Here is a 10,627-nt window from a genome sequence, read left to right on the forward strand (position 1 = left end):
TTTACTGAAAATGTTTGTACAGAATCCCTTCTTTCAATATGCGCAGTGACATTAATAAAAAATACCGGTAAGCATTACAAGCTGGCAAACTGTTCTCAAAAGTAGAGTCCCCGTGTGGTTGGCTAGACTTAGTATTTAACTATTGAATAGCAAATCATCGGTTTAAATCCCACAAGAGGCTTGTTTAATCCATAATGATAAGTTAAATCAGTGTCATTTTCAAAGGTCTTGCATTCATTTCAGAATGTGAAGCAAAGAGGGATGACGGAGAGAAGAGGCTGTAACTAATAATTAAAGATAAAGTAACCAACGGGTAGCTGTAAACACACATGAACCATAATGTGACAGTGAGGCAGATAAAGAAATCTAACAGAAAACTGTCTTGAAGTGATGATGCTAGAATTAATCCCAAATTAATTACACGTCAACCGTTCCGGGTAAACCAGGTAATACGTATGTTTACATATTCCGAAAATCACCTCAGGTTAGTTTCAGGTGCAACCATGACGTTGCATCTGAGACTTCAAGTAGACATTACGTAATTGTAGCTCATCATAGATATGAATAACCAGGATGATACGATTTCGTACCCTAAATGACGTACCTGAGAGTAATTAGTAATGATGAAAATGCATAAATGAATCACTCATTTATTACTGGCGTGGAGTGTTGCAGCTAAAATGAAGTTTGAGAGGATGACCTGACAACAGGCCAGTCCGAGCCAGTCACGGTGACTTGCGATTTGCTGATCCATTTACCGAGAAGCAAGCGGTCCGGCGATTATTCCCCTAGGTAACTACACGTCATTTCCGAGCAAGCAAGTACGCACACTCACACACACACACACAGGCGCTCCCACTGTACACGTGCGTGCATGGGAAGAGTGAGAGATGCAGACACAGGTAAAGAGCTCCAACAAAGTCAGTGGAGAGGGAGAGAGAGAGAGATCTGAGCAATCTACTGAGGAGAAATAAATATATGATGAATGGTTCTAACCCCCGGAGTAGTGGTAAGGATTACCTCGTCGAGGCAAACAGTTTTTCATTACGACGTGATTGTATGATATGAATAAAGCAGACGAAAGGATAGATAGGCAAAATAGTTGATGACTTCAACAGGAGGGAAGACAGACATTGCATTTAATGATGAGAGAGAGAGAGAGAGAGGAGAGAGAGAGAGAGAGGAGAGAGAGAGAGAATCGCAATGTGACCGATAAATAAGAGCTACAGCACTTGAAGGCTACTCGAGACCACAGACGATACATCATAACTTTCCAGTTAATAAGTCTTAACTGACCAGTTTATTTATAAATTTTATACGTAACTTATCAAAGCTAATTTAAGAGTCAAATAGGGCAATATTTTTCATTTCTCTCTTGTAAAACCAAATAGTTCACAGGTTGCAGACAGCGCCATTTGTATTCACTCATTATATATATTGTAACTCATTATTAAGAGATAAAAACTACGTCCTAAAATCCAGAAGGCGCCATAGTCACTCAGAGATGGTTACAACTATGCTTATATCGTAGAAGATACAACTTTTATATACTGATTATTTTTCTTACGTTACATATGGTACAGCCTTCATTCGCGGATTATGAACCATTTCTTTTGCCAAAGAAAAATTATCACAATAAACTGAGATGAATAGATAATGTATTGTTACATTTGGTCGAAAATCATAAGCAAAATAAAAAATATATTTATGGATAAATTAATTAATTTTGCAAACGCGCGCAAACACTGTGATACACACACACACACACACACACACACACACACACACATATATATATATATATATATATATAATAATAATATAATTAATGATATACATATATTATATGCTATATGTATATGTGTGTATATGATTTTATTTGAAATTATATCAGTCAAGGGAGTGGTGGGAAAGCCCCAAGATGAGAGAAAAAGGCGGGAAAGTTAATGCTTCCTTACGGAAGGAAAAAGCGCGAATAGGACTATGCCTGATTGGTGACATTTGAAACAAGAAAGCTTTGGGATCAATTAGAAACGAACTTTGTTATCGTTAGGTCGTCGTTGCGTGTCAGAGCCACTCGCTGCTATCGCGTAAATTACGTTCCGTTGTTTTAATCGTAACTTTAATCTCTGTACAGTCAAGTCCTATTTGAATCTTATGTAAGTAGTACTAACTGTCCTCCCTTGTCTCATTTGATCAATCCTTTTGACCTACTAGTAGTATCAGGTTATGTATGTAAGTACTAAGTGTATATATATATATATATATATATATATATATTATATAGATATATATATATATACGGATATATATAATAGTATATATAAGTAATCATATCTGATCTAAATCGGCTCATGCACCGGCAAATCATTCTGAACCAAAAGTTACCAACAGTTTCCTTGCCAGTCATTGAGATAAGTAAATCCATGTTAAAACACGACACTTTTATTAATGAGCATCAACAGGCGACCAGTGTCGAATGCTTTAACAAATGACAAGAGGTTTAAAATTATGAAATGTTTCTTATGTGTGTGTGTATGTATATACGTATGTGTGTGTGTGTGAGAGAGAGAGAGAGAGAGAGAGAGAGAGAGAGAGAGAGAGAGAGAGAGAGAGAGAGAGAGAGAGAGAGACCATTCATATCAAACATTGGTAGCCAGGTCATTCATATCATGAGTTAAAATAGGTCATCGATGTAAAATGAAAATAAGTCTTATTTTGTACCTAAATATCAGTTTAAACGTGCAAACTGTCTGCCATAGCTTCAATATGAAATTCCTTAAGTACTTTAGCGGACTATCATTTCTAAATTATATTTCCATGAGAGAGAGAGAGAGAGAGAATCATTTGCATAAGTGTCAATAACCAACTCTCGTTTCAAGAGCAAAAACTTGTCACGCTATATATATAGTTTATTAAACGGTGACCATAATAACAGTGATAATATTATAACAATAATAATGTGTTTACTGCTGTGTATAACTGAATCACAAAAATATGGAACGTCATGAATATATATTAATAAACGTAAACTCCATGAAAGGCCTAGCACCACTCAATTGTTTCACTTTCCTTTGTGGATTTTGCGTTTGCTGATTACTGTTCATAACTGTCGTCAATAATAATGTGACAGCCTATCATAATAAACAGTATCAGAATTGAAAACCAGTTCTTTACAGATTCGTGATATAGTGAAATCTAAACTATCAATTATTTCAAAATTTGTGTTGAATCCCTTTACATTACCGTCAGAAAATAAGATGAACAACTGAATATACGCGGTGTCTTACCATAATGTGAATTCCCGTAAAGTTCTCCTTTCAGTCGATTTTATTTCAAATCCAAAAATTCACAGATAGGTACTACCAGTGTTCAGCAATTTCTACAGAGACAGTACTTCCATTTTGGCACTTACTGTCATCAGTTTCCAGTCGTAGCACACAAGTAGCATTGTATCCCGTGCGTGAAATTAAATTTTATGAAAACATCTAAAAGAATATCTGTTTCACCGACTTCCGAACTCGTTAGAAAACCTTGTACAAATTCACTCGAAGCACCGTCCAGGTAACCGAGCGCCACCGACTGGCGGGAGGACTTGAGACTCGGAGTGACGACTCCAGTCTGTCAAGTCGTCGACTCGACTGCCAGATAAACTACTACTACTACTACCGGACTCAAGTCAACTAGCCTATAGACCGACTCTCCCAATCGACGAACCTTATCTCTGCGTCACCGCAGAGGAGCCGAACGTAGCAACACTATCCTGCCGTGGTCAGCCTGATAAAGCAAGCTTTCTTCCGCTGTAAATGTCATGACAGAGATCACGATGATGATATAAAAAATGACTCCCACGGCGATACTACATTTGTAACAGGAGGGTAGCAGTCGTAATTATTATATGATAAGAGAAACTGCGGGTGGATGGTAGGAGGTTGTAATTGACCACTTCAAGAATGTTGACTGTCATTCCTTTTCGGTAATGATGCTTCTGTGTTTGTTTAAAACCAAGTTGACAATCACTGTCGTACCTTCTGTTCAAGAGTAAATACCCTGTGCAGACAACTTTTGCAATGCGGTTAAGTACTTTTTATGGCAGAATTTACATCTACCAAAAATTGTACTTGTACCTGGATGTAATTTTCTACTTTTTTCGAATCAGTAAAAATCAATTTCACTTACATTTTTTATTCTTATTCACACACACACACACACACACACACACACACACACAACACACACACACACATATATATATTTATATATATATATATATATATATATATATATATATATATATATATATATTGGGAAATGAAAGAAAAAGTCATTATGAGCAGAAAATATTCTATATACACATGTATTTTAAGACTTCGTTATTGGTAAGGTGAATTTTTAAAGTACGGGATGTAGGAGTGACTCACTGCGTAGTCAGGGAATATATATTTGGGGGGAGGGGGATTGAGCTGAACAGTTCACTTGTTACTCTTTAAAACTGGAGACAGTACCCTTACCGTTCCAGTAATGTGGACTATGCCGATAAAATGTTCATCTATGGATTTTGCAGCAGTTCCATTTCTAGATAACACGGTTGTCAATTCCACTGTTATACAGAAAAGGAAATCGGCGATTAGGCCGATGTGAATAAAATACCTCCTAATCAAATGCATTCTTTAGATACTGAACAATGGGAAAAATGCATGCAATCATTGAAACCTCTCTCTCAGTCATTGGTATTCACTGGACTCCGATTAGGAAAAGAGAAGCAAGCCTAATGGAACCTCCCATCTATCAAAGATAGGCCTAGTCATAAAACACTCATCAAAGATTTAAAACATATCAAAAATCTCTCTTTCTCCATCAAAAATATTCATCAAAAATATCCACCAGTCAAAGGAAAAAAAGGTCACCCATGAAAACGCTCTCGTCTCCGTCAGATTAAAAAGATTAGGAACATTATGGAAAATTCACTTTCTTCATTCTTTCCTGTCAAAGGAAGCCTATTCCTACAGTAATAGAGAGAGGTAAAAAAAACTGACATTGTCCAAAGTGCAGTATCCTCCCTATCTGCATTCCCTTGTCATCATGATTACTGTCTCTGTTACTTATTAAGCACAGGCGTAGGTATTCTCATGACACCCGATTCAACAATTCGTGACGGGGCGACAGGACTGTTTGCGCTAAATTCCAACTACCACAAATAAATGTTGCCAAGCAACGTTTACACTGCTTTCTTGATCCGTAAAGCTAATCGTTGAAATTAATGACATGAAGTCTGTTCACCTGAGATTTACTTACCGAGATTACCACGTTACATTTTTCAGTAACCTGGAAGCATAGGCTTAACTATTCTCTGTTATTATTTCCATCTGTCCTCCCGCCTGTGGTGTTTGCGTATGGTAACACTGCGTCCCGGGTTTTGAGTACATTCAGCTTACATTCAACAATTATAATAATGTCCTATTTTGAATATTAACAGTGTAATTCGAATACAGTAAATTGTTAAAACCCTTTTCAGTTGCAAATGTACACCCAGATATCCTTTTATTTACCTAAAACTTACTCATAGCGTAACTATTTAAAGCCTGGGACGCAGTGTTACCATACGAAAACACCACAGGCGGATGGACAGACGGAAAAAAACAGAGTATAGGAGTCTATTAATGGGGGGGGGGGGGGGGGCACTGGGCATGCACAAATTATTATACTCATTTTTTTAGTCATATGGAAAGATATTAAGGTTGTTTTAAAATATTTAAGCCCTTTAATTTTTGAAATCCGTTTTTCATTTTCTATCCTATTTTAATTTCCAAATTTTACATTATCCACGAATTTTCGGGGACATAAATGATTTTCTGCACAGAATTTGATTACATTTCTTTCGCACTTACATAACGTTTGGAAAATGAATACGTATACTCCTGAGATAAAGAAAGAAAATGGATTTATTTCTTGCAGTTAATATGGTAAAAATTAACTCTTCGTATAAAAAAAACGGCCCAACTACTTGATGTATAAAACTTTAACATTAACATTAATAATAATAATAATAATAATAATAATAATAATAATAATAATAATAATAATAATAATATGAAAATTAAATGGGGGGGCGACGTGCTTCCTACCCCCCCCCCCCCACCCCCCCCCCCACCACAGTTATGCCTACGCCAGGAAGAGAAAATGATAATTAAAAGGTTAACAATTCATCTACCCAATGTGCTTCATCACCAACTCCCCCCCACCCCCCGGTATCCATATCCCTGACTGTCCGCCATCTTAAGATACTTGCCAGTTTAATGATAACGGTTATTTCAAAAATTCACCTCACCAACAAACGAAGCCTTAAAATGTATGTTTATTGAACATTTTTGCTCAGAATGACTTTTTCTTTCATTTCCAAAAATATTTACATAAACTCGTGTGACATCCTGTATACTGAAGTCACGTGCATCTTCTATGATTTTTAAGCACACACATATACGCATATATATAATATAATATAGAAAGTAATATATAATATATATATAATATATAGATACATATACATAATAAAAGGAGTCATAAAAACGCCAAAAATATAGAAAGTCTTTGAAATATAGTTCTTAATTTCTATATTTTGGCGTTTTATGGGCTCCTTATATATATATATATATATTATATTATAAATATATATATATATATTATATCATTAATATTATATTATAATATGTATATCTGTATGTATATATAATTATTATATATATAGTATTAATATATATATATATGTGTGTGGTGTGTGTGTGTGTGTGTGTGTACCTTTATGATTACATATGTATGACTGTTACGGATATGTCGCATGATTATATTAGATTCATTACTTAAGCCTCTCGTAGTAGCCATCTTGCTTGGTGAGACGTACCCGCGTGAAGTCACAATAATCAACAGATATCACAAGTTTAACATACGACTAGAATTTGAGAAATATCTAGAAGTGTTCGTGAACTATCGGTGATAAGATTAGTGTGTAAATTAGGTAGGATAAAGCGTCTTCTAAGTTAGTTTATCAAGTGTAATACTATAAATCAGAACAAGATGGCAGTAAGTTCCAACTGCGGGAAAAGGTGGCGTAATTTGGCGTGTTTAGCAGATTCGCAATACGATGAGGTAGCAGGAAGGGAACTGGCATTTCTCATCTATGAAATCAGCAACAGTCCTAACCAAAAAGATACAAAAGCATTTCATAGATATATTAGAAGGATATAATCCTTCAAACTGGAACAAATCTAATGAAAACATCTTGAAAATAATTGAAGAAGTTCCAAATAAAATCCAAGTGGTCAAGAGACTCATAAAGAAAATATACATAAACCAACATATTCCGACAAAGAAAATGAATAAGGTGAATCTTGTGAATATACTAATTGATGCATTAGGAAAAAGAATGCCAAAAGCATGCAAACTGTGTAAGGTTTGGTATAGCATAGTCAATCCACAAACCTAATCAGAAAATGTGCTGCATGCAACATTCCGACCCATCCACAGTGTGCTGAGGTAATACAAGATTTGAGAAAAGATACAAGAATTTTTTGTTTCAACATGTCTATCATGGATAGACAATGTTATTAAATCAAGATTGAATGTACAAATAGTTGAGGATGAAGAAGAAGAGGAAGAGGAAGAAGAAGAAGAAAAAGAAGAAGAGGAAAACGGAAGAGAAGTAAACAAAATGAAATGACAGAAAAAAATAAGGAAAACAAAGAACAAGATAAAAGTATGGATGCAGAGATACTCATTGATACTACATATGAGGCAATAAAGCAGCATACCTACGAAGAAATAAATTACGATATGACAACAGAAAAGCAAATCCCGAAGAGGCTCTACCCAGATCTATACAATGACGGGAAAGAGGAAAAAATAGACAAGAAAGACAAAATCTGCAACCTTTTGAAAAGAGGGAATTGCAGATTTGGAGAAAGATGTTACTACAAACATCCTAAGATATGTCAAACTATGAAATATATGGTAAATGTGCATACTTAGATGGATATGGGGATGATTGCAGAGATCTGCATCCAAAATATGTAAAACCTAAAAGAAGGAAAAGGATGTAAGTTCGACAAAAAATGCAAATATATGCACCCTGTAGCCATGAATCATAATCAAATAAATAACCAACCAAGTAATAAAATCCAAAATAAGAAAGAAACAAATAAAGAGAGAAATCAAGAATATCAGGTAAAAGAGAAAAGCAAACCACCAATGAGATATGCAGAGGTGTCAGCAAAAAATTTCAAAGCATCAGCTCCGAAATTCTACTCAAGAGATAATAACTGTATTTATTATGCAAGAGGATATTGCAGAAACGGAGAAAATTGCAGATTCAGACACAAAATGAATAATTATGATGAAGGAAGATCAAATATTATGGAAAAGTTGGATTTTTTTTTTTTTTTTTAATGTCAGAATTTCTGGAAATGAAAAAAAGAACAACATACCAGAACAGGAAAGAGACATGGGAAAATCCTTATTACTATCAGTATTAAATGAAGGAGAAAACACGCAAACCATCATAGTGATGAATGCGCAGGGTTTAGTTACGAGTAACTCAAAAAAGAAAAATAGAGTACTTAGAAGAACTAACCCAAAATGAAAAGAAAATAGATATAATGAATATAAGTGAAACCTGGTATCCCAAGAGACTGGGAATGATGATCAAATAAAAGGGTTCCAAACTTATAGATCAGATGAAAAAATAGGAATCAAGGGGGAACCGCAATATATGGGAAAGACAAAAAACAAGGAAAAATATATGAGAAATATAGTAACTCAGAATGTGAACTAATAGCGGTAGAATTTGAATCTGAAAAATTGATGAACATAGTAATATATAGACCTCCTAATACTAAAGAGTTTGACTTAATAATTGAAAAATTGGATGATATATGTAGAAATCACAAGGACTGGACTATTCTCTATCTGGTGACTTCAACTTTCCTTTCGTAGAATGGAAGAACGAATAGGAGATTGTGGTTGTACTTATACATATAAAAAAGAGAGTAATAGTAGTGCAGAAGATAAGAGGCAATTTGAAAAGCTATTAGATATGCTACTAGAATACAACATTCAACAAATAAATCACCTGCCAACAAGAAAGGAAAATACTTTAGACCTAGTATTTGTGAACGAGATGAATTATGTTAAAGAAATAATAGTTTATAATGCGAGTATTTCAGACCATAATGTCATAGAATTAACAGTTCATTCCAAAGCAAGTGAAAATAGAGATAAGCAAGAAATGAAAAAGTGGGAAGGATATGGAAAATACAACTTCTACAGTAAAAATATAAAATGGTCAGAAATTAATGAAGAATTAAACAAAGATTGGGATAACATTTTCGTAAGTGATGACATAAGGGTAAATACGGAGATATTATATAAAATATTGGAGATAATAGTGGAAAAATATATACCGAAGAAGAAAAGTAAACATCATTCATGCATACCAAGAGACAGAAGAATCTTGTTCCAGAAAATCAGAAAGTGGAAAAAAGGTCTTGCAAAAGAAAAAAATGCATGGAAAGTTATAGAACTAAAAAGTAAGATAGAAAATGCAGAACAAAAGATTATACAATCAAAAGAAAATGAAAAACGGGACTTGGAAGAAAAAACCCTATTAAATATCAAGCAAAACCCCAAACTATTATACTCATATGCGAAGAAGATGAATAAAAGAAGAATAGAAAAGAATAGAAATAGGCCCTCTGAGAATTGAAGGGAGATTAACGAATGAAAAAAAGGAAATTTGCAACATACTGGCAGAACGATATAAGAGAGAATTCACCCCTAGAATAGATAATGAAGATAATGATATAGAAGTAAGGGATGAAAATAGTGAATATTTAGCTGACATAGATATTAATGAAGCTGATATTGTGCAGGCTATTAATGAAATTAAAAAATGGAGCTGCTGCAGGGCCTGATGGAATTCCTGCTATTTTGTTAAAGAAAGTAGTTCATTCTATCGCAAAGCCACTTGCAATATTATTAAAGACAAAGTGTAGATACAGGCAAGATATATGATGAGCACAAATTAGCGTATATTACCCCTACTTTCAAAAGTGGATCAAGACTAGAGGCAAGTAATTATAGGCCTGTGAGTCTAACATCACATATAATGAAAGTGTATGAAAGGTAATGAAGAAAAATATTATGAAACATTTAATAAAAAATAATTTGTTTAATAAAGGACAACATGGTTTCGTACCCGGAAAAAGTACACAAACCCAACTGTTAGTCCACCGTGAAAACATATTCAAAAATATGAAAGCGGAAATGAAACAGATGTGGTTTATTTAGACTTTGCAAAAGCTTTGATAAAGTAGACCATAATATATTAGCGAAGAAAATTAGAAAACACAATATCGTGGATAAAGTAGGAAGATGGTTAAAAGAATTTTTACACAACAGAAAAACAGATAGTTATTGCAAACGACGAGAAATCGGATGAAGGCCAAGGTAATATCCGGTGTGCCGCAAGGTACGGTGTTAGCTGCAATACTGTTTGTTATTATGATTGAAGACATAGACAATAATGTTAAGGATTCGGTAGTGAGTAGTTTCGCAGATGACACAAGAATAAGTAGAG

General features: G+C 34.4%; 1 protein-coding gene across 1 annotated transcript in view; it reads right to left on the reverse strand.

Annotated features, from left to right (window-relative positions):
- LOC135198591 (kelch-like ECH-associated protein 1) overlaps nt 1-3,651 on the reverse strand; it is a 91,943-nt gene extending 88,292 nt beyond the window's left edge. The window contains 1 exon segment of the mRNA XM_064226324.1: nt 3,291-3,651. The gene's annotated coding sequence lies outside the window, so the exon portion shown is untranslated.
- Between the last annotated feature and the right edge of the window lie 6,976 nt (nt 3,652-10,627).

This window comes from Macrobrachium nipponense, chromosome 23 (genome assembly GCF_015104395.2).
Source record: "Macrobrachium nipponense isolate FS-2020 chromosome 23, ASM1510439v2, whole genome shotgun sequence".
Classification (NCBI taxonomy): domain Eukaryota; kingdom Metazoa; phylum Arthropoda; class Malacostraca; order Decapoda; family Palaemonidae; genus Macrobrachium; species Macrobrachium nipponense.